The sequence below is a fragment of the Carassius gibelio genome, chromosome A18 (genome assembly GCF_023724105.1).
Source record: "Carassius gibelio isolate Cgi1373 ecotype wild population from Czech Republic chromosome A18, carGib1.2-hapl.c, whole genome shotgun sequence".
NCBI classification, from domain to species: Eukaryota; Metazoa; Chordata; class Actinopteri; order Cypriniformes; family Cyprinidae; genus Carassius; species Carassius gibelio.
Window position 1 is genome coordinate 11,814,491 of NC_068388.1, and position 21,447 is coordinate 11,835,937.

The window sequence follows — 21,447 nt, forward strand, 5'->3', positions numbered from 1 at the left end:
TATGTTAGACTGTGAGTCTTAATACTAATGAAGGGAAATCTAAATCATTATGCAATTGTGTAATGATTTTTTTTTTTATATATATATATATATATATATCTGCAAGCCTAAAACAATATACAGCTTTAATTGTTGTGAAGAGATCCATTTTGAGTTGCGGTGATTTTTTTTAAGGTCATTTCCAAGTGTTATATTTTCCGCTCTGGTCTATTAAATGGCCATTTGTAGTTGTAGTCTTGGATCTTGCCCGCTGGCTTGTTTAGCCACAGTAATGAGCACTAGAGAATGTTTCAATGAAAGGTGCTATTGTTGCTGATATACTTACAACACCTCTAGGCATTATTCTTGAATAATGGAGCACTAAATAATCCCTACTGACACATAAAATATAACACTATTACGTAAAGGTATGGCAGTTCGTGAACAGCCTGCTTTGCAATGCATTGATTCCTCTAGTCTCACACTGGCATCAGGGCTGGTTTAGGGGTCGAGTCAGGCCATCCTAACGCTTCATTTAGAGTTCTGGCATTGTTCCCGCTCTGCAAAGCTTTGCTGATGTTTTTCTTATGGTGGTTATAAATGATAATAATTAAAGGAAAATATACAATAATTAGTCACGGCAGGTTTTTCCATCTGGTAGTACCTGAAAGATGTTATCACTGGTGTCTCGGAGAGCAGGAAAGACCCGGGTTCAATACAAGTTAAGCTCTAGTTATGACAGCATTGTGGCATAATGTTGATTATTATTAATTCATTTTCCTTTAGTTGGTTAAAAAAAGAAAAGAAAAATTGTGGTTTCAGTAATGCAGTTCAAATGGAAGTAAACCAGGCCAACACATTGGAGGGTTTCAAATGGAAAAGGTGAAGCTTGTATTCTAATTATGGCACTATTTTGTTATTGGGGATACTTTTACAGGTGAATAAACCTGGCCCTGCATACTGACCCTATACTGTAACTTTATTTTCTCTAAACTAGTCAATATTTTCATGTGATCAACTTGCCGAATTTAGTTTGCCACAAATGCGGTCAATAAACCTTAACTTGCATGAAATCTGGAAAATTCCAGAATTTTATTATTATTATTATTATTATTATTATTTTATTTATTTATTTATTTTTATTTTTTGTTATTAATTGTAAAAATTGCAGTTTACCCAAATTAAGTACAATTGCACAATATTTCACACTTTCCATATACATAAAGAAAAAAAAATAGATGGTATTGACATATATATATATAATTATTATTATTATATTACTGTATATATGTATGTATTTTGTATGTTTTTGGTCTGTGCCTCAGCACCCAGTTGATGGCAGATATTACAGTTTAACAGTTTGCATGCAATTACACAATATTATACTTCTCATATACTCTGTGATATACAGTTATAATAAATGTGTTGTTTTTATTTTATACTGGTCTGCAAATTTTCAGAACAGAAAATTCGAATGAATTCTCTCAAATAGATTCAGTATGTTTTTGGGCTGTGCTTCTGCACCCAGGTGGTAGCGGCTCAAAACATACTAGTGACAACAGTTGAGAAAATCATTACTTTTGTCAATGGTGTCCAAGTGTTCTTGATTGATCTGAGATGTCTTATGTTGTGACCAGTCACTTTCTTCATAGGATTAACAAGACGCCTCCAGTGTGTTCAATACACATGTCAATTAGAGTCTTACAATGGTGTTACAGTAGCTCTCTACAACACATTCTGATCATTTACAATCAGTCATACAGACATACATTCAATATTAGTTTATGTAATATCAATAGGTGAGACAAAACAGACATTGACACTGCATTTGTTATTTATTAAAGATTTAAATATTATACTAAATTCCTTACCAATTTTTGGTACAGGTGTCAGCGGAACACATGAAACTAAAGAGCACTGCCATAACTAATATAGCCTGTTATGTAAGAAAATCTAAATCCATAAGTAACGCATGCATTACAGCTTTCCACACGTAAAATGGTTCCTTCTCTGAGTACTAAGTGATTTCTACACTGGTCCACTTTCAAGAAATGACTGTGATATGTCATTGTTAAGGAAGTGCATCAATAATTGCTGACATGGTGAAATGTAAAATACTGCCATGAATTAGTGTGTGTGTGTGTGTGTGTGTGTTGGTGGGGGGAGGGGTTAGAGACATAAAATTAATTAATTCCACCAGCGCATTATTCATAACTTAAAATGATATAGTGGTGCATTTTAGAATAGCACTTTATACGCACATTTTGGAGATACTAAAAGACAAACGACTAGTTACGCATAAAAACATTTAGGTGATGGAGGCATGTAAAATAAATTACAGTTGTAGCTTCTTAATACCTTATTACCTTATTCACATTACCAAAATGTGGTTTTAAACAGGGATTGGATAATTGCCATGGTGACCAAAGCTCGTCTAATATCTTTCTCTGTATGAACAGCTCATTACACAACACAACAGCCCTTTTTCAAAGTGCTGAATGCCAGATTAATATATATTAGGAATTGGTGAGGCAGCCCTCATTGTGCGAAGAAGAATGGAGGAAACTTCTCCCAGGGATTTACTTGTGCATTCAAATTGGCTGTCATTATGGAAAGTAACAGCTTAACAAACGCTATACATCAGATTCTCACTTTCTGACACAGATACAACTTGTAATCATGCCTTTTGTCAAGCAGCCTTTCTTAAGGTGAGGTACAGAGACATTGCAGGAAAATTCACAAATCGAACTGACACAAATATATATATATATATATATATATAGACGTGTGTATGTATAAAGTTTAAAATGAACATTAATGCTCTAATCCTACACATAGTGTATATGTGTGTGCTGGAGCACTGTGTGTCCAGCAATGCATGTTCGTGATTGAAAGATTGCTTGGGCTCAGGCTTAGAGGGTTTAAGCTTCTTGAGATCCGTTCTTAAATTGCTGGCAGTTTCTCTTTGTATATCACTTTTTCCTTTTCTCTCCTCTATCTGAAGCTTATATGTAGTTTAACCTCAAGTACAAGAAGTAGCTTTGGTTAAAAAAAAAAAAAAAAAAAAAAAAAACTGGCACATCAAAAAAGAATGACTTGGGGGCAGTGTCAGCTTTGGCAGAGACTTAACTGTAATTCTATCACAACAATGGTTGTTTTGATTTTAATAGCTTTGTTTAATTTATGTTTAATTTCCAATAGTTTTGTTTGAATTTTGGCATGGTTTTTTATATGTTCATGATATGATGATGATGATGATGATGATGGAATTGTTGCTATTAAATATACTTTTTTTTATTTCTACAATATACATTTTTCAGGGTTTTATAAAAGCATTTCAAAACCTGCATCATCTAAAGTCCTTTAATGCACCATTCTTCAAATCTCTACACACAACTTCTCCACAGATCATGGGTTTCTTTCTCTAAACAGTGGTCCTCTTACATTAGCAGTGCCATGTGTCTTCAGTGCCCTCTGCAGCCAGAAAAGGTGAGTGCATGGCTGCTCTAAAAAGAGCTATTACCCTTGATGTTGGAAAATAAAGTAATGACTTTATTTCTCTTGATGCCAAAAAATGGATGAAGATTCAAAGTGTAAAAAAAAAAGGTTTATTTAAGGTCAAGCCTCTGTAATATAAGTGTAAACATCTGAGAAACTAAACCTAAAAAGGACTGCTCTGTGTATATTGTGCTAATTTGTGTGGTCATCTTCTGTTTTAGAAGAACTAATGAGACAATGATGGGTTCTGCTTGCTGTTCACCTCTCGCTGCCCTCTCCTTTTCCACTGGACCAGCATCATATTGTCAGCTATAAACCCACTGACCTGAGCCTTCTGACAGGTGATTCCATTATATTTAGGTTACACAATTTTAAACATAGGTTAAAAATATGAAATGTTACAAAAAAAAACTAAACAAAAAAAAATTCCCACAGCCAAGCACAGAGCCTGCTGACCAGCACATAATGAACATGAAGAAGATTGTTTGTTCGGAAAGACTCTAACATGGTGGAAAAAAAACTTTGTCAAATGTGGGCTTGAGGAAAGGTCAGAGAGGTCATTTGCACCGGATTCCCACCTCTCCTCTAGCACATCACTCAAAACAGATTGGGATGCCAATCATGCACACAGCTGGCGTCATTGTCCTGCTGCAGGGAAACATGTCTCTCTTCCACACTCACACACACACACTTCTCTGCTCAAGTTGCCATAGTAACTAATATCTAAAGTCTGCTTTTACTCCTGTCCTGTCATTATATGAGCTATCACTTGTTAAGTTTACCCATTGTTTGACTTTGGAAAAACGTGCTTATCACGTTGATTCAATTCATTTATACTGACAGAGAATCACATGCTGAAAATAGTAGTAACTGCTATGTAATACAAGACTATGATGTTAGATAAATATACTTAGAAGTACCATATATAGTGGAACGACAGAACAATATATGGATTAGATAGACAGACAGACAGGCAGACAGACGATTGTATGTTTTCTCAGCACATCTGGATCAGTCTGGCACTTCAAGAGGTGGTAGAGGGAGACATACAGTACAAAGTAGCATCAGATCAGATGAAACAGATGTTGTCACTTTTAATGATATCGTAGATTACCCCAGAGCTTAGTCCAATTCTCTCTTTTACTGGGTTTCAGAGGCTGGGAGAAATGCAAGAGGCTCAACTATTAAGTCCTGGCTTGTGGCTCCCTTATAGCCCCCACTCTTCAAAAACTCCTTCATCAAAAGTTTTTCGATGCAATGGCCTTCACTATCCTTTGCCTTTTGCTTTGGTTCTTTTCCCATGAGCCAGACACTATTCTCCCAATGGAAGACTCCGGCACTCTCTCTTCCCAGAATCCTGTATACCAGTGCTAACGACATTACTGAGTGATCAGCCAAGAGTCATTAATAGGAATTTCCCCATCTATTATACCCGCTCCATTAGGCACAATTTTGCATACATCTACTCCTCCGATTCAAATCTGCCTAAAAACACTGATACGTGCCTGTATTCACGCAATGTCCATTTTCTGGGATCTATCCTTGAAGCATTGGTGTATTCACTTTCTTTAGACATGGTAATGCAAGAATGAACATTTTGTGTGGATTATTATTTTTTTTTTCTGAGATCATAATGCATGGCATAACCAGAAAACACTGCAGCCTCTTCTTTAGTCAGATACAAGGACAATATTCCGTGTGGAAATAAATCTAGCTAATTTCCGCTGGTATCTGACAGGCGCTGCCAGTGTCCCTGTTCCCCTGCAGAGCCCACAGCTACCCAAGCAAAACAAGCCGCACTCATCTGAGAGGGCCTTGACCTCTGTTCATGATCTTTGTCACTGGCCACTCCAGGATGTGGTTATTACAGAAACTGATTGTAATTGGTTCTTCTGGTATTCGCCTGATTATTCTTTTGCTAGGCAGCTGAGTCCCTGGAGCCGTGTCAAGTCATTTGAGCCCTTGGTACAGCGTACATGCAACACCTACATGCTGCCTTCCACTCATCTCCATCAATCCGTCTTATCTGGGTTCCAGCAAGTCAGGTGGAAATAACTTGTGGTGTGGCGCATGTGTCTTAATCTATGCACGTAATTCAACGAGAACAGCCCACCCTCAGAGCTGCATTTCCTGTGAGAGTTCCCACTGTTTTCAGTCTAATATCCTGTCCCGGATTAGACCTTCAGATCACAGCAGAAAGAAGCACTGGAGAGGTGTGAGATCCCATAGCCAGACAATGAAGACCTCTTAAAAAACAATATTAGGGAGCATTCACCAAAATAAATAAATAAATATATTCTAAAAAATTACAATGATTTTTGAAGGACCATGTGATAGTGAAGGACCATGTGATAGTGAAACCTGGAGTAATGGCTGCTGAAAATAAAATTTTGCCATAAAGAATAAACTTTTTTAAATATTTATATATATATATATATATATATATATATATATATATATATATATATATATATATATATATATATATATATATATATATATATGTATGTATGTATATATGTATGTGTGTGTGTGTGTGTTTGCGTGTGTGTGTGTGTGTCTCTGTGTGTGTGTGTGTGTTATATTAAAGCCAATATGGTCCAAAACAGGAACAGTTGAATGTTTTCGGTCCAGGAAGTGTAGCTTTGTAATAAAGAAGATCTAATGGGGAGCCTGCTGACAGGTACTGGAGGTAATTTAGTTGGTTCCAGCGGTGTTAGTTGGCTCTATTAAGAGAAAATGAAAAGAGGGGGGAATTAGAAGTAAAGTGTAAGGTTTAGGGCTCATTACATTTGACTACGTCCGTCCTCGTGTCCGGGAGTTGATCCAATCATGCCCTCGATCCTACCCCCTCAATTTACCCTTCAAATAACCCCTGCCCTATCCTGTTCAGCTGCCCAAAGGTTTAATTCCTTGTCCTGGAGTTAAAACAACAGGATCACAGCCATGGTGCTAATACTCAATAGACACTGACCTACTTTACAGGATTTGTGTTGGGGGGGAAATCCCTGATCCACTGCCCTAATGCCAGCGATGAAAGCGATCTAATGGTCCTAACTGCTCTGTTTAATCTGAAATCATGCTCTTGTTATTAATTTCCCATTATAGGAATGCAGCTCTCCGATGGGATTAGAGAGTCATGCTTTCTCTCTCTCTTTCTCTCGCTCTTATTTTCTCCATTGCCATGACCTCTGCGTGCAGACATGCATGCATGAACCATCTGGCTGTGCAAGCGCTCATATCCCCTATTTGTTTGTTTGAGCATGTGCTTAGTATTTGCTTCCACTGATCTCTCATGGCTTTTCCTCGTGATTTTGACTTTAACACCATTCGCCTACAGTTCAACCTACGTTTAATTCAACAGATATTATGTAAAATTAATCAGAATTGTATCCTTTCAAAACAATCAGCATTATTTTCCTTTGACAGATGAAAATCCAATTGAATCACCACAGATGCACTACTCACATGTACTGTTCCTGTGGCTCAGTGGTAGAGCATTGTGTTGGCAGCTTAAAAGGTTGGGGTTCAATTCCCAGGGAACACACATAGCTACTGGTAAAAACAAAAATGTTTATCCTGAATGCACTGTAAGTCGCTTTAGCGTCTGATAAAAGTAAATGTGATAAATGTACTGCATGTCATAATGTAATGCATCTAACTCATAATGTACTGCATCTAACTGTCTCATAACAGTATGTGCAATTAATGATGAATATATAAAAAGCAGTGGATTTAAATTAGGTAAACAGAGTCAAATCTCCATTTTCCAGTTCATTTTATTACCACCAGGGGGCTCTTGTTTCACAAAACTGGAGTTTAAAGATATAAAAGACACTCATCTAGCCCTAAATAAAAGCAATGTGACTCTTCATTTGTGCAATTAACATCCATAATTAACACTTTACATTAGACTGTCCATATGAAACATTAAAATAACTACAACATTCAAAACAATTATAGACTGGCAATATAATACAATAGATATAAAAAATAAACAATGTGCACATACTGTATATTACTCAAAATGAATCAAAATACACTACAACATTTTTTTTTATATATATATGTTTCCATGTTTAGAAGTCACCTTAATATTTGTAATTTAGGCTTAAAGGTATATATCACAACTAATTTAAAGGAAAGAATAACAGATCACAACACTCAAAGAAATCAAAATTTGTTTTGGGAAGGAGAAAAGAAGAAACCTGACTTAGGCATGCTGAAGAGCAGTATGCTGTTTCTTCATCAACAGATGCCACGATCCGCGCTGCCAGCATGAACATCCACAACAGCCTCTCTCTCTTTCTCCGTTAGTACGTTTTCCTATCAATCCATCACAGTAATTTTATATATGAAAGGCTAGAATTCAAATGGCTGAATAAGCAAAATAAGGAAAAAAAATATCCTTATGAACAAGACTCTTTGAGTGCATATCTAATAATGCCAAGCTGACATGCAATACATCATATTACCCATTAGCAGTTATGGGGTAAAAGAGGAAACAAAAATCTGCAGGCTGTTGACAGATCAAAAGACCCATTTGCATCGCCTCGTGGTCTTTTCCATTCAATTTTACCATCAGAGTAACAAATACTTCATAATGCTGTGCACATGAAAAAAAATCATAAAAATAAATCACTACACAAGCTCAGTTTTCCACCTGTGGCTTATTGGTTGATGTAGCTGCATCATGTTATTGGCGAGCAGATTATCAATACTATATGGTATACAGCTAAAATTACATACAAATATAAACCTACAGTACTAAAGTACTGTAGGTTTAAAGTAAAGTGAGTGTTCATCCAAAACTGAAAATTTGGTCACCATTTACTCAATTTCAGGACAATCTGATTTTTTCTTCTGCATAAAATATAATTAATAACACAAATATTAAAAAATGGCAGCAGCATGATTCAAAGAATTGTGAGATATAAACTCAGAATTGCAAGATATAAAAATTCTAAGATATTAAAAGAAAAAAGTCAGAATTGCGAGAACTGCAGAAATGTTGACTCAGAAAAGAAGAGTCGGAATGAGGATTATAAACTCACAAAGTCAGAATTGAGAGATATAAAAACAAAACAAAAAAATTACCTTTTTATTTAACTTTTTTATTTTTTATTATGCCCCCTCTCCAAAAAAAAAAAAAAAAAAAAAAAAAAAAAAAAAAAATTATATATATATATAATTTCAGACGGTCTCTTAATGTAGTCCTCGCCAAAGTACACGTGATCCTCTTTAACGGCTGTTTCGATACTTTCAAATTAAATTGCTTTCAAATTAAAATTGAATTGCTTAATTAGATAAATTAATTCCATACCTCCTCTAAAAGCTGTGGGAATACACATATAATAGAACATCCTTTTGCATAGAACATGACCAGGTTCAAAAGTTCAAGCCAGTCGCATCGGTGACTGTCGGAAAGAGCTCTGTGGTCAGGCAACTGTACACGCACGGTTAAAGATTCATAAAACCACAAAAGCGCAAAATGTATGCTCGAAGATGACAAATTTATGCAAATTCAAGGTCCAAACACTGTGGCGTGGAAGACGGCAAATATGGCTTTTAAAGACCTGCCATTCAGTTTAAGATGGTCCTAAAAAGATGCCTTTATCACAAGTTACTCCAAGGACCTATATTTAAACCTTGTACTTTTAGGTTCAAAGAGCAATGCCCTTAGAAACTTGGCACCATGAATAATTTGCCAGGAAAGAGGCACTATGCATCTTTTAACATGTGCAGTCACTTCAGAGTGCAAAGCCTACAAATGTCATGTCCTCTTAAGATCAAAAGTAATTGGTCAGGCTGCACAACAAGACACAGGGGTAACAAGGCAGTTTACTGGTGTAACAGACTCAAATGACAGAGCAGTGTGAGTGCAGCAATGAACTAATAGAACTACTACAAGTGAGGAGACAGGCTTGGTTTTTCATTGCCATTTTCTTATTTTTATATGTACATGTTATATATTTCATGATGTTTTTATTCTTGTCTAAACATCAGTGAAATTGCTATTAAAATGTGTTGTTTAGAGAAAATTAAATTAACATTTTATGTAAAAGCAAAATAATCCAGATTTCATGTCAGTAAATTGATATAGCATAAAACCAAGTAAATTATATTGCTAAATATTATACACAATTGTTTAAATGAGCAGTTTACCGATCTCAAAGCTCACATATCCACACAATGGAGTTTGTCACAATTAATAAAAAGTTGTTTTTCTTGTGATCCTAAATCATTATTTTTTTCCTCCTAAATTCAGTTGATATCAGACATCCTAGAATTAGACATGTTCATCTAACCTCTTTCCCATTTATCTTTGCCAAAATATAGAGGCACAGCTTAACTCACACTCTGTTTAAAAAGAAATTGGGCATTGCACACACAGCGATCTGAAGAGAGACGGAGATGGGGAGAGAAACAGAAATACAGATGGTTCTTGAGGTGTTGGCAGTTGTGTAAGTCAGTGTTCTTGGTCAGGTCAGTGAGGATCTGGAGACCACAGAGCAGAAGATGTGGATTGGGTCAGTGAGCAAGACTGTCTGGTAAGAGGAAAGAAAAGGAGGGGGTTGTCTGTGATGTCTTTCTGTATCCTGGAAGGAGGTTAGCTGCAGAGGAGCAGGTGTTGCCCTCTCAGTGTCCATAGCCAGCAGCGCACAGCACAGCCCCGAGAACCCAACTGTCATCTCTGATGAGTGAGAGTCTCCATGTTCAACATGCTTCTCACTAGGTAACACAACTCAGTCCAGTGTAACTTTACAAAATGAACATCATCTTTGCTTATTTCACATAGGTGAAAATGATTTCAGCAAGTACAGCATGTTCTTGGATCAACATAATTGTGGATCCTGAAACAACATCAGGTATGAGGGATTTTTTGGGAACATTTTGTGAGAAGTATACAAGAAATGTCAGTTTTAAGTTTACAACCATTGTTATGTGCTTTGTTATTCAGCTATCATTTCCCCATGAATAAAGGGATAAATTATGGGTAGGGTTGGGTCTATATTTTTAGACCGTTATGGGATAAATATAACATGTTGATCCAGGAGCATGTCTTGGCAAAATCATGACGACCATTTAACATAATAGGTATAATTTGCATGTAACTAATAGCAACAAACAGAAAAGCACAAGTAATGGCAAGCTTCATATGTCCCCCAGTTTCATATGTCCCCCAAATAATGGGTTTGACAGTTGACTGTGAAGCCTGGCTCCATACATGCAGTAACACAATAAGAAAGCTGGTAAAATATCATGGCATGCATAAACAGTTGTGCTGCCTTGAGGGGTATGTAATGTCTAATCATTCTAAAACAGTTCAAATTAGTCTTTACAGTTTTTGCATAGTTTTTTTTTTATAAAATATAAGTCCGGGGTCCAAAATTACACCTAGGAATTTAAAATCATTGACTTCCTCTATTTCCTCTTGATTTATTCTAGTTATAAGCTTTTCCTTTGCTTTCCTTCTCATTGAAAAACACATTGACACAGTCTTTTTCAAATTCAGAGTTAAGTGATTGTTTTTTAGCCATAAGGACACTCCCTCCATTTCGCTTGTTAATATATCTGCTGCTACACAAGGGGTTTTAGCTGACATATAAATAATTGTGTAATCAGCATACATCTGACATTCTGCTTTTTTGCAACATAATGGTAAGTCGTTTATGTATAAGCTAAAGAGCAGAGGCCCCAAAATCGAACCTTCCGGAATTCCCGTTGTAGATTGTCGGGTAGTTGAATATTCTGCATTGATTTTTACACACTGCTCTCTTGACTCAATATAGGATGTAAACCAGCCAGTTGCTTGATCAGGAAAATTAAAAGTACTTAGTTTGTTCAAAAGCACTTCATGGTTCACAGTATCAAATTCCTGTTTAAGATCTATGAATACTGCTCCAACTACATTACCCTTATCTAATGAAGACTTGATGTTTTCAGAAAGGTAGCAGTTGGCCGTTTCAGTTGAATATCCTGGTCTAAATGCAAATTGTTTAAGATAAATAAGTAAATTATTTTCAAGGTGGTCAACCAGTTGTTCTGCAACAATTTTTTCCAGAATCTTGGAGAGAACTGGTAAAATAGAGATTGGTCTATAATTGCTTACTTTATCTGGTGCACCAGCCTTCAAAATTGGCGTTATGACTGCAGTTTTCCAGGTTTGTGGAGATTTACCAGGAAGGGTTGCCTATGAGTGGGCTACTTTGAATTTGGAGTTCTCCTCTCATATGAGACTCTATTTTTTTTTCTCAGAGTGCTCCAGCCTTATTTCCAAAGATTGAGTTGATGACTCTCAAACATATTTGAGATGCACCATTCCATCTATGAGCTGCTTAATTAGAGAGCCACGAGAGCCCCACCTTAGAACAGTATTTGATCATCCATATTATGGTAAGTGTGCATGTGAAGTCTTGAATTCTTGAGTTGGTGATAGCCCCGTTCATCTTGGGCGCCACTCCATTTATGTATCCCCTGATCTAACCATCTAAACAGGTTGTTGCTACTAGGGATCTATTGAGACAGCTCCTTCTTCAAGCTTATACGAGAGCAAGCGGTAGTCCCTGTGTGACGGGCAAGACGTTGTATAAATACTGGGTTCTTAGCCGTATCCCTTTAAAGGAATCCTTCCTGATTCCAAGCCTTTAGCTCTACCCCGGGCCGAGGACCTAACAAATAACTGGGTATGTAGCTTAGGCCTTTGGCCATAAGCGATAATGCCATGGACTGCCATCTAAACGTCCCAGGGGCAACTCCCATGAAAATGGTAGAGTTGGTACTTAGTGTTTGCCATGAAATCTGGCCGGCTCTCCCCTCAGCATGGCCGTGTGGGTATACTGTTCCCTATAGTGCCCCCTAGAGGACACAGTTCGCAATTCCCTTGAAAGGGAACGTCTCAGGTTATGAATGTAATCATGGTTCCCGGAGTACGGAACGAGACACTGCTTCCTTTAGCTCCCTGTCATGTTTCGGATGCAAGCTTTAGACGAAGAAGTGAATGACGTGTTCTCTTGGTGCTTATTTATAGTCACGCCGGTAGTGACGTCAGAGGCTGAAGCTGGCCAACTCGTTGGTGTTTTTTCAATGTATGCTTCAGACATGGGTCACAACGAGGTGTTTCCCAAAGCGCCCCCTAGAGGATGCAGTGTCTCGTTTCCTACTCAGGGAACCATGGTTACATTCAGGGGCACTGGACTGGGGGTAAAACCAGTACTGATTACCAGGGCCCCAAAGGAAGAGAGGGCCCTTGAAAAGTATGGAATATATATTTTCAAGGGGAGGGGGGCCCATTAGGACTGCTAATGCATAGGGCCCGGGATCTTGTGCAGCGCCCCTGGTTACATTCGTAACCTGAGGCGTTTTATTAAGATATAATTACAGGCGTAATTATATACACCTGGAGCAGCTGTATTATAAGGTACAATACACTGGCATTTCAAGTTGTGTGTCCTGTAGGGACCATCGGGGCCCAATAATGGTTTAAATTAGGAAACTGAAAAAGTAAATCCAAAAGTAAATATTTACACATAACCGACAACAGAATGAGTCTAGCAAACTAGCAAAAGTTAGCCTTCACAATAAACTTCAACCATTTATTACGATCTATGATGTTATCCACACATTTGTTGTGGGAGGGGAATCAATCATCTGCAGGCAGTGTGACTTGATTTTAAAGTGAATGCATGATTTCTGCAAAGCTAAATTTAAACAAACACTTTTTAACCCACAATAATCAAGTAAATATCCGAATAATCAATTTTCTAAAATATACTTAATAATAACATTATCATATTACACAATAACCACAATAATCAGAAAAGCAAAATAATCATAAAATATCTGAAAGTAAGTTACAAAAAATTTGAGTGATGCTACCATTACATTCAGGGTGAAATTAGGTTATTTTGTTTAATGTCCTATTCATTCTGACCGCATCCATTATAGCAATAAAACAGAGCAGTGTCTTCTGACGTAAAACTCAGAGCAGAGGGAGCAAAAATAGTATGACTGAGGTCAGAAATATCCAGTCACAGACACATTAAGCAATATGGGGCAAGCTGTGCTGAGAAACATTCTGCCTTCTCAAAGATTAGTAAACCAAAAAAAAAAAAAAAAAAAGTACAATATTTTGTTTATTCTGTTACTTTGTTTATTTTGTTACTGTGAGGATGGTGTTGTAACCCAGAGACTTCTATGTCCGAGGCAACGTGCATTGTTTTCCTTTTTTATTATTGTTGGTGCATAGGGTATTAAATGGTAAGAACATAAAATATTTAATTGAAAGTGCTGTGTGTGTGTGTGTGTGTGTGAGAGAGAGAGAGAGAGAGAGAGAGAGAGAGAGAGAGAGGGGCAGGAGCAGGGCAGCTGTCGGGCCCTCGTCAGCGCAGAAGTGGGTTACAGGAGCTTACATGACCCAGACATGCGAGTCACCCCCAGGGTCAGGGGCCAGTCAGGCATGGCAAGCTAGCACCAACCCCATTCCGCCAATCCACTGAAAGGATTTTTAGAAGGCCCTAAAGGGCCCCAAAGGGCCAGTATAGCAAATCTTGGAAGGACACATACATACAACGGTGAGAATTCCTCCTAATTTCTCTATACTGTGTCATACACAGCATGAAGGCAAATTCAAACTTACAGGACTGTAAACATCAGATTTTCATGAAAAGAATTTGCGATAACAATATCATTGTAATATCTACATCAATTTTGAAATCTGGTATTTTGCAATCGCTGTTGATCGGGACTTCCTGCAGACTGAGCCGAGCCTCAACAGCGGTCTACACTTGACAGATCACAGTGAAAAATCTAAATTTGTCTGCTTTGTCTCTGAAAGAAGTATGTTAGCATAGAACAAGGCATTACTTTACCGTCTGTGGCTCATTATTTGTTTTTAGTGAAATGGTAAATATATATATTTCTGGTTTAGTAAAAATTAACTGTGAGGTCATGAGACATCTGACAACTGTGCTCTCCTGAAACGAGAACTTTCCTGTTGATGGCAGAGCACTCTGTTCTGATCCATTATGGCTCAGACCAAATGCCCCACGGCACTGAGAATAACTTTAATTACTGCGCTCACTGTTCAATTAACAATGCAATGGAGATCACTGCCAGAGCCGCTGTTGATAACAACTATCAGTCATTTGGAATTTATAGAAATTCATTAAAAACACCTGAGCAGATTTTCAAATGAACCCCCAGGAATAAAACTCATTTCCTCCCTTCTTCTGTTTTTCTTCTCCTCACAGACAGCAGCTACATTCTAATCCTCTCACACACACTCATTTAATTCACAGAATAGGTAGTACATGGAAACTTCTAAAGCATATAATAGATGTTGTTTTATTCATCCTGTGCACAAAGAGGTTCACTAGTCTATCACTGCAACATTCGGGTCCATAAAATCAAAAGTATCCCCTAATGGTTTATTGAACAGTCTCTGACCATTCAGATTCAGCCTCTAGTGAAACTTCAGCGATCCTCTAAATTTTATCCATTTTGATGGCTTCAATCGAAGCAATAACAGGAATACCCGTGTATCCTGTGTGGAATTTTTGTTTCCATGGCTACGGAGGACAGCAATTATTGAGGAAGAGAGAGTGGAATTCACCCCTTTGTCAAGATTTCATAACAGCTGTAATAACACTGGCATCTATGCTAATGTGAAACTCCTGAATGAATCTGCCTTTTCCTCTATGAGGACAATATACTCTATCAGGTGCCAAATCAATGTCTATTATAATTTCTCTGTGTTAAAATATGCTTCCTATAACAAAGACATGTAGGTAGGCTATGCTTTGTGGTTGTCTCAGTCTATGTTTTTGATGTTATGTATAAACAGAGCACATCCAATTGCTCAAAAAAGAGAACAGCTTGAGGTATATCCTATCTGAGCCCATCAAATGTGTATCCAAACTGAAAGAGATTAGGTAAATAATCTCTCATCTCCCTCAGGACAGTAATCCCACCCTCATATCTACCACCTACCCATACAAAACTCTCTCTGACTCCCCATCTTTGGAAAAAAAAATAGACATTTATGTCATGCACTGACGTTTGAACACTGGAACTGCTTAAAAATTATTCTTAATAAATGTTAACAAATCTAACTTGATTGCTTACATGAAAATAAAGAAGAGAAGTAGCTTATGCAAGGGTGTCAACTTGACAATTTTAATATTTTCATTATAAAGGGATATTACAAAAGACTAACAGGATAAAAGTGATATTAAGGACACAGGAACAAGCAAACAGGTTTACCAAATTGAATAACATTCATTCAGTCATAATAATAATAATAATAATAATAATAATAATAATATTATTTTAAAACTTTTCAGTTAGATACAGGAAAAAGTATTTTTAACAACAACAAAAAAAGGGTATAAAACAACAAACAAAGTATAAAATATACATTAATATCCTAATAAATTTATTTTAGAAAATGGAGTTTGCCAGTTTTACATTTTAGAAGTTCTTTGAAATAATAAAAAGCAAAATTATATAAATTCCAATTACCTCTAAAATGTAAAATTGGGAATGTAATTTATTATGGAAAAATACATTTCTTAACATAAATATATTAGGAAATAAATAAATAAATAAATAAATAAATATATATACACACACACACACACACACAATATGCACTGTTTATGACTATAGGTATTTTCTTATTCATTGCACTATAGGCTTTTGCGTTCTCTAGCTCTATTGATGCCGTGAACCCTACCTCAGAGTGACAGTCGCATTAAAATGTCATTAAAGTGTGAAATAGGAAAGAGGCGTGAAGAAAGGTTTAACCCCAAGGTACTTCTGAGCACGCTTGGATTATACAGATAAGAACATCAGCTTTTCTGTTGTTATTTTTCTTTCTCTTCTACTTTTTACTGGTTCCCTTTGTTCAGTTTGCACAAGACCAATGGAAAAAATGTGTGTATTTGGCAAGGGTTGTGTGGGGGCTGATGAAAGAATGGCAGGGTTAGGGTGTGAGTGCATTAAACAGGCATGCTTACCTTTATTCTGCAATCAGTTTATTTTCTATGTGTCTTTTAGCAAGCTCACCTCTCACTCCACAGATGCATGCCTAAGCAATGGGGGATGACACTGCCGTGCACCGGAGTGCACTGTAAAAATACACTATGTGCATATGTGCTGCCATCTACAAAAGAGCTCAAACAAAGACAGTGATATCTGGGATTGTTCCATGATAACAGCAACAACAAAAGAGATCAGTCACGCAACTGACAATAAAATTCCCTGCATTTAGTCTGCCATATCTAGTGAATATCTATATTATATATAATACACAATATGCACCGTGTATACAAGATATAGATAGATAGATAGATAGATAGATAGATAGATAGATAGATAGATAGATAGATAGATAGATAGATAGATAGATAGATAGATAGATAGATAGATAGATAGATAGATAGATAGATAGATTAAAACTGATGGGAGTATACTTAGACAGGTTAGGGCTCACCAGGCGTCTGCTGCCTGGATGCACTAAATCAATCAATACATCTGAATGAATCTACAAAAACAAATCTGACTGCATGCCCTTTTTATTTTGAGAAGTAAAAATAATAAAATTATAAATATATAATTTATTGTATTTGTATGTACAGTTGCAATCAAAATTATTCAACCCCCTTGACCTGCAAGACATTTGCTGCGAAAAATGTTAATTGCTGCTTGTTTAGTAATTTGTTTTATGTTTTATTTTATTTTTTTCAGTACCTTTGAATAGATATAAAACACATGCAAGAGACATAACTTCAAATTAGTAATTAGCACTAGGCTTTTTCGTAATGTAATTAAAGCGAATTGGCTGAATCAATTTTTTGATAATTAAAGTCTGGCAAACAATTTGGCTCTAAATGGCTAAGATCTATAAATGGGTAATCGTGGTTGTGTCTAGTAAGTGACCATAGCAGCGATCCAACGTGTCCTTGTATTGAATCAAAGACGGAGCCGGACGCGGAGCCATTTAGTCCATGTCAATTTTTTTTATTCGGCAAAACTTAAGCCCTTCTGACATTTTGCCTGACGTGGCTATATTAAAAAAAAAATAATAATTTGCCTCCCAAGACAACTCATTAAGTCATTATGGACCTGCTGGACCTTCTCAGACCTGCGCTTGCCAGCCTATTTTTGCTTTAAACCCTGAAGCCCAGTGCTACGCTTCTTTTTTTTTTTTTTTTTTTTTTTGTTACAGAGAGATTCATCGAGGTCGTGGGAGAGGGCTACGGCCTAATCAAGACCTCGGTGTGGAGGTGCGTCCACACGGTCACCAACGCCCTTCTGCGCCATGCCGGGGATTACATCCTGGTGCTGATGGCACTCATCCCTATCGCCAATCCATCAGTGATTGATCAGGCGTAGGCTACTTATCGCGAAAGGGAGACGCGGCCATAAACGTGCAGGTTATAGTGGACCACAGGGGTGTGATCTCCGACCTGGTGGCAATGTCCAGCAAAACTTCAACTTCCTCTGACGAGAGGCTTGGTGCCCTTTTTGACGTTGCTTCCCCATCATATTCTGTATCTAACTCTCTCTCTCTCTCTCTTCATTGTAGATAGGTTGCTTTTTATTTAAAACAAACCAATTGAAATCAATACCGCGCTAAACGGAAGTAACTGCAGCTGCTTTGCCAGTCAATTCTGATTGTAAAGTACCTTACCATTAATATAAAAGTGTATTATATAATTGTTACAAGTCGTTAAACCCATGTCAAGAAGCGGCACAAGTGGCACAATGGGATAAGGAGGGTGGATGATTAGCGAGGGATACCCGGTTCGTCTAACCGTCACAACATATCGTGTGAACATATTACTGACCATTTGATAATTTAACTTATAGTCTATATTCTACTGATAACTTAAACTACGTTAAAATAAATGTTACTGTAATAATTTGAGAAATGTTTCATTTGCATAGAACTTGTTGTCTTTCTTAACGCTGTATTGCACCTTCGCGTGAAGTGGAAAATCGATTCATGAGCAATCGATGCCAACTAATTCAGCACCTTCACTTTGGACAGCGCTCTTGTTACGTCGGACGTAAGAGGCAGCGTGCTAAGAAGCTTCCTAAGGGACACTTCGGGGAACACACTTAGGAACATAAACAACTTTGCTAAGATATATCTTTCGAGGTCTTCTTAGCGCGCTAAGAGTGAGCGTTATCGGGAAACCGGGCCTAAGATATTTTCCTGATGCTTTTTCTTAATTATTTGCATTAAAGCGGAGTGAAAGCTGATATCAAAGCATTTAAACACTCTTCTTCCCACCTCAACTATCCTATGTCTATCGGGGATATAAGGATTCTTTCCTAATTAATTCCTCTGCCCCATGTAACCTTCAGACTATTCGTAATCCAGGAGGGAACATCTTTATTGGTCTTGGGAATGCTTGAGTAGACCAATGCTTATCTCAGCATAAAAAGCATCTCGTGACGAGCCACAATTTAATTAGATGACAATCACTGTTAACAGTGCACTGCCGACATCACAAAATTTGCACATTGGCGCTGGCAGTGATGAATCTCAGCTGCCCGGACAGCGACAATTCACATCCTTGAATTAACTCTTTCCATATGAGCAGGAATTTCAAAGGAGCATGGCAGATATTGTTAAAGAATACAAAACCTGTCAAAGCTGGAGCAGCAATTAAAGTCTACCCAGCTGTAGATTACAGACTAAACTCTCACTGCTTCATTAATGCAGGCCAGAATATGGACAATTTATTTATGATGCTTGCAATTTGATCACTTATCCACAAGAGGGCAGTGCATGTGATTTACTATAACATGGGAAAAAAGTACTTTTCAAAAAGCATGTACAAATTCATTCATATATGCCTGCACTGTTAGTATTGCTCTGAATGGAATTACTTTCTCCTTTCATTTCTCTTTATGATCTTTATTTACTTGGAAAAACTTGTGAAAGTATACTAAACAAGGGCTTAGTTTTAAACTGTTTATATATTGTCAAATCTTATACATATATAAATTTGAGATTAATAAAAAAGAAAAAAAATCGTCATCATAATTTCAAAATAGTTTAGATCAAGAACTGCAATAATTTCAACCCCATTTTAAATAGTTTATTCTCTTTTTTTAGTACCCTGAACCCCACATATATGATATAAAAATACTGTCAGAAAACTGTCACATGCAGGGATGCCGACTAAATATAATTCATAATTAGAACAGTTGCATTAAGAAATGATGTGCTAGATGATGGACACCTCAGCTGTCATAAACACCTCCCAACACTTTATTTATAAACTCATTCAAATGGGTGCACACAATCTTTCATCCGTAACGACGGGACATTTTGGCAAAAGCTTTCTCTGGTCAAGTGACTCCCAGCCTGAACACACATTACAAATTCTCAGCCCCCAATGGCTTGCACTAACCACGCCAATGTAAAAAAAAAAAAAAAAAAAAAAATTGTCAAGCCACGGTACAGTATTTTTTGGAAAGCAGGGCATAGGTGAAGGCCAGGGGCTAATGGCAATGAGGGATTTGTCAGTCATTCTAACATTTAACAATTCCTGGCTCTCCATTTTCTGCTGTTTGTTTATATTAACCTCTGGTTGAACCCACTTTAGAGGCAGCCTCTGTGCCAGAAAGTTCACTGAACATTCAGCATGGAAGCAGAGAACATGTCATCTCGAATCTATTAGCCCACAGGGAGAATGCAGCAGTCCACGCATCACACACACACAAACAAACAACTTGCATACACTATAGATAAACTGCAAACCCTCACATTTTCTGTGCTGATGGCGCCTGTAACTGAGTTTATTGCATGCAATGACCTAAAACTGACTCATGCTGAATAAAAACTATGCAGTACATCTAACAGTTACTGATTTCTACCGCATTCTGTGCAGTTCTCTTGTGCCATCACTTTGATTGGGTTTAATAGCCCTGCTATCATTGCATTTGTTCACTTAGTTAATTAATAAGATCTCATATGGCTATCGGCAAGCAAAATCTTCTTGTCGTTTTTCTTGGGAAGAAATGCTTGGATCTTGAAGCTGGAAAAATTTGAAAAAAAGTGTCTCCTCTCGATTCAATTCATTTATTTTGAAATGTATTTCTAAGACTTAAAGTAGTATGTTCTCATCGACCTTGGTAACGGTCTTATTTTTTAGAGAATATATGGCCCTATGTTTTAATAGGACAGCAGACAGCGTCTTGTAGCTTTGCATACTCACCATTGGGTGGTGATAAAGAGAAGACACTTTGAAAATATCCTCTAAAATCCTCAAGGTGGGATGGCTGATCCAAGGTAAGTATGAGAGTTGAGGTGGTTTTAAAAGATTACAGAACCAACTCCATCCTGTCAGTACAAAAGTGAGTGGTTTTTGCCTTGTAAACCATTTAATCCCAACAAATTAACCCATGTCACCTTAAAAACAATGTCAATATTAGTGCACTTGTCTGGAAGTTTATCAGTGATACATACCATGGTACTCCATTGTAAGATATGCATACATCAGAAACTTCTGTTCATTTGTGCTGGATACCTTTACAAAAAGTACAGTTACAAACATAGTGTATTTGTTACGTAAAGACCGAAACAATCCAGCCAAATGAATATACGTTTGTGCTGTAAACAAGTGGGAACATGATAACAAACCTTTGACAAAGCTCTGTGGAAAGTTCTATGGAAGTTTCTAGTGGTCAGAAACGCCTCTGAAGAGCACAAACAGATTTCCAGATTCCTCTAGGAAGAGCTAAACAAAGAGTTCAGCTGTATAACGCTGATTGGCTGTTAGTCAAAAAAAAAAAAAAAAAAAAAAAACTGACCAATCAGAACAATGTATACGTGGTGCTGCTGCCCTAATCTCATCTCATTAGATGTTTTTGAGATGATTCGGTACATAAAAATATTCTATATTTTGTATCTAAATGTTTATTATCTAAATGTTTTATATATATATATAT

General features: G+C 37.0%; 1 long non-coding RNA gene across 7 annotated transcripts in view; it reads right to left on the minus strand.

The window, feature by feature from the left end:
* LOC127933911 (uncharacterized) overlaps window positions 1–21,268 on the minus strand; it is a 36,226-nt gene extending 14,958 nt beyond the window's left edge. For 2 of the 7 annotated variants that reach the window (XR_008147604.1, XR_008147601.1), the window contains exons 1-3: window positions 21,140–21,268; window positions 20,966–21,026; window positions 20,715–20,839 (exon numbers count right to left, since the gene is read on the minus strand). This is a non-coding gene — a long non-coding RNA (uncharacterized LOC127933911). Of the gene's footprint in view, window positions 1–6,055; window positions 6,204–7,259; window positions 7,804–9,298; window positions 10,223–19,742; window positions 20,535–20,714; window positions 20,840–20,965; window positions 21,027–21,139 lie in introns of those variants that run through there. The other 5 variants (XR_008147605.1, XR_008147599.1, XR_008147603.1 and 2 more) reach the window with 5 other exon arrangements.
* Window positions 21,269–21,447: the final 179 nt, after the last annotated feature.